Below are 4,109 nucleotides of genomic sequence, written 5' to 3'. Positions count from 1 at the left end.
TTCTTTCTTTTTTTTTTTTGAGATGGAGTTTCACTCTTCTTTGCCCAGGCTGGAGTGTGCAATGGCATGATCTCGGCTCACCGCAACCTCCGCCTCCCGGGTTCAAGCAATTCTCCTGCCTCAGCCTCCTGAGTAGCTGGGATTACAGGCATCTCCACCATGCCCGGCTAATTTTGTATTTTTAGTAGAGATGGGGTTTCTCCATGTTGGTCAGGCTGGTCTTGAACTCCCGACCTCAGGTGATCCGCCCGCCTCGGCCTCCCAAAGTACTGGGATTACAGGTGTGAGCCACCACGTCCGGCTCTAACCCATTTTTCTCCAGGCTGTCATCTGTAGACCACCACATTGCCCTTAGAAATCTGCTTGTTAAAAAAGCCACTTGAACTTTGACATTCAAGGCCCCTACAACCTGGTATCAACCTACATATTCCAACTTTACTTTTCCTCCCTTCCCTCCAGCCACATATTACTCAGTACAGCTCTCACTAGGGAGCTCCCCACATCCTTCCATGCTTCCCGCCTTTTGTCACATTTCAGCAGCTGAAAACAGCCTTTACTTCCCCAAGAGGGTCCCATCCCCTGAAGGGTCCAACAGAAAATGTCCTTTCCTGTTGTTCCATAGTGCTTACTGACATCGCTAGATTCTAAGCCCCTAACACCAGGGACCATACTTTTCTTTATACTCCCTCCAAGGTGTATGACTCAATGTTCTGACCCTTGTAGGTACTTAATTGCACTGATGATGTCACTTCTCAATCTGTGTGCTAACAAAAAACAGGCAAAGACAGAAGGAAGACGCTGCTTCATGAAGGAGCAGGCTAAACTACAGCCGAGAAAATCAATATTACATTCCATAAACAGGCCAGGTGCAGTGGCTCAGGCCTGTAATCCCAGCACTTTGGGAGGCTAAGGCAGGCAGATCACCTGAAGTCAGTTCAAGACCAGCCTGGCCAAAATGGCGAAACCCCGTCTCTACTAAAAATACAAAAATTAGCCGGGCGTGATGGCATGTGCCCGTAATCCCAGCTATTTGGGAGGCTGAGGCAGAAGAATCGCTTGAACCCGGGAGGCGGAGGTTGCAGTGAGCTGAGATCGCACCACTGCACTCAGCCTGGGCAACAGAATAAGACTCCTTCTCAAAAAAAAAAAAAAAAAAAAAAAAAAGAAAATTCCATAAACTGTTATCGTCTCTGTTGGAGACCCCCAGGAGAAATCAACATGAAGGTTCTCCCAAAAGCATAATCTCAACCTTCAGCCAAGACAGGAGGAAGAGCAGGAGATGCAAAAGGGTTCTGTGTGCCATGACTCCCGGAAAGGTGGCGTTGCTCCCTCTAATGCACCGTAGACTAACACGGCAGCCACTAGCCACATGTGACTATTTACAGTTAAAATAAAAAATGTGGACTCACAGTCACCAAATGCTCACCAGCTACATGTGGCTTGCGGCCTCTCTGGAGAGCATAAAATAGTCAGATAGGCCATTTCCATCACTGCGGAAAGTGCTGCTGGACAGCACATCGTCTATGTTCTGCATATTGTGCCCTTTTGCAATTACAGATTTGTCTGTATCATCCTCTTACATAAAACCCGTAAAGGGGCAGGGCAAGGTGGTTCAAGCCTGTAATCCCAGCACTTTGGGAGGCCGAGGTGAGCGGATCACCAGAGGTCAGGAGTCTGAGACCAGCCTGGCCAACGTGGTGAAACCCCGTCTCTGCTAAAAATACAAAAATTAGCCGGGCATGGTGGCGTGCACCTGTCATCTCAGCTATTTGGGAGGCTGAGGCAGGAGAATCGCTTGAATCCGGGAGGCAGAGGTTGCAGTGGGCCAAGATCGCACCACTGCACTCCAACCTGGGAGACAGAGCAAGACTCCATCTCAAAAAAAAAAAAAAAAACAAAAACCCCAAAAATCCCATAATGGTATCCCATTATTCTTAGGACAAAGACCAACATCCTCACCTGAGCCGCAAGGCCCTGTATGGCCTGGCCTTTCCTATCTTTTTTTTTTTTTTTTGAGACAGGGTCTCACTCTGTCACCCAGGATGGAGTGCAGTGGCACCATCATGACTCACTGCAGCTTCGAGCCCCCCACCTCAGCCTCCCAAGTAGCTGGGATCACAGGCATGTGTCACCACACCCAGCTTACTTTTTCGATTTTGCATAGAGACAAGGTCTCGTGTTACCCAAGCTGATCTTGAACTCCTCGGCTCAGGCAATCTTCCAGCCTCAACCTCCCAAAGTGCTGTGATTACAGGTGTGAGCCGCTGCGCCCAGCTCCTCACCTTTTTAGCTTCATTTCCCACCATTCTCCACTTTGCTTTCTGGGCTACAAAGGCCTTCTTTCAGTTCCTTCACCAGCTGCACCTGCTGGGGCACTGGGCCTGGCAAACTTCTACCTATCCTTCAGATTCTAGCTCAAGGGTTTCATCCTCAGAAAAGCCTTCTAGTCTCCATCAGATCTTTTTTTTTTTTAATAATTAAAAAACATAGAAACGAGGTTTTACTATGTTGCCCAGGCTGGTCTCGAACTCCTGAGCTCAAGTGATCCTCCCACCTTGGCATCCCAAAGTGCTCGGATTACAGGTGTGGGCCAACACACCTGCCAGATCCTTGGGACATATGTTCTTATGTTGCCTTCCTTCAGAGCACTCACTTTGGCTTGAATTATGCCCTCTCTTTTTTTTTTTTGAGATGGAGTCTTGCTCTGTCACCCAGGCTGCAGTATAGTGGCACGACCTCGGCTCACTGGAACCTCCACCTCCCGGGTTCAAGCAATTCTCCTGCCTCAGCCACTTGGGATTACAGGCATATGCCACTGCACCCGGCTAATTTCATGTTGGCCAGGCTGGTCTTGAACTCCTGACCTCAGATGATCCGCCTGCCTCGGCCTCCCAAAGTGTTGGGATTACAGGCATTAACCACGGCGCCCGGCCTGAATTATGCCCTCTTTTTTTTTTTTCTCGGAGTTTTGCTCTTGTTGCCCAGGCTGGAGTGCAGTGGTGTGATCTCGGCTCCCTGCAACCTCTCCACCTCCTGGGTTCAAGCGATTCTCCTGCCTCAGCCTCCTGAGTAGCTGGGATTACAGGCATGCGCCACCACGCCCAGCTAATTTTTTGTATTTTTAGTAGAAACGGGGTTTCATCATGTTGGCCAGACTGGTCTCGAACTCCTGACACCAGGTGATCCACCCGCCTCGGCCTCCCAAAGTGCTGGGATTACAGGCATGAGCCACTGCACCTGGCTGAATTATGCCCTCTTAAGTGTGATCATTTAACCTTGTCTCCCTAACTGGGCTGTAGTTCCCAGAGAACAAGGGCCACGGCTGTTTTCTTCATCTCTGTATCTGTAACATTTAACATGTCAGGCCAATGTATCAACAAATGTTTATTGAATGAAAGACATGACAGTAACATTGTTCATGAAGTTTTGAAAAGCAAGTGCTCTCTGATACTAACTACAACCATTTTCTTTAAACGTAGGTCCTGTTTGCAGTATCATACATGATCATCAAACTGCTGCTAGAATGCTCACACCTGTTACTGCAAATTCAAAACCCAGGAAAGACTTCTCCCGGGAATTTACTTTAGGTCAGGGTTGGGCTGCCTGGTACAATGCTGCACCCACAACTTGGCAGGCTCAACAACACAGGAGCCTTTCCCCAGACCGTCTGCCCTGAACACTTTGTCTCCATGCTTGACATACCTGGATGCCCTGCTGAGGTCACTTCGAATGCTCTCATCAACGAGGGGCAGGAAGAAAATAGTGGTTGCTGCACGTTTTCAGCCAATCGTCGGGGGGATATTTCTCACTTTCTGTTGAAACCTTGGGGAAAAAGTAACATAATGTGCTTTAAAAGGACAAAAGTCATTCGACGCTTACCACACTCCTAGAAACCTGGGCTAACCCAGCCAGGGACCCCAATGCTTTTCTGCTGGCTACGGGGCCTCCCTACAGCTCCTCATTCCAATTTCGGTGGCTGTGTGCGGACCAAGTTCTCTTTTGTCGCCTCTCGTCCAAGCCCTACTTGCGATGGGAGGAGCCGTCCCTGAAATCCCGGGCGCCGTGGAGGGTCTCTGGTCACCCGGTCAGTGCCTCCAGCCCCCGGTAGA

At 49.4% G+C, this 4,109-nt stretch overlaps 1 non-coding gene across 1 annotated transcript; it reads right to left on the bottom strand.

Annotated features, from left to right (window-relative positions):
- Nucleotides 1-3,480: 3,480 nt before the first annotated feature.
- Nucleotides 3,481-3,667, bottom strand: LOC129018511 (small Cajal body-specific RNA 16). The gene has a single exon (XR_008495331.2). It is a non-coding gene; the product is annotated as a small Cajal body-specific RNA 16 (non-coding RNA).
- Nucleotides 3,668-4,109: the final 442 nt, after the last annotated feature.

This window comes from Pongo pygmaeus, chromosome 19 (genome assembly GCF_028885625.2).
Source record: "Pongo pygmaeus isolate AG05252 chromosome 19, NHGRI_mPonPyg2-v2.0_pri, whole genome shotgun sequence".
Classification (NCBI taxonomy): domain Eukaryota; kingdom Metazoa; phylum Chordata; class Mammalia; order Primates; family Hominidae; genus Pongo; species Pongo pygmaeus.
This window is presented reverse-complemented; position numbering and strand designations above follow the sequence as displayed.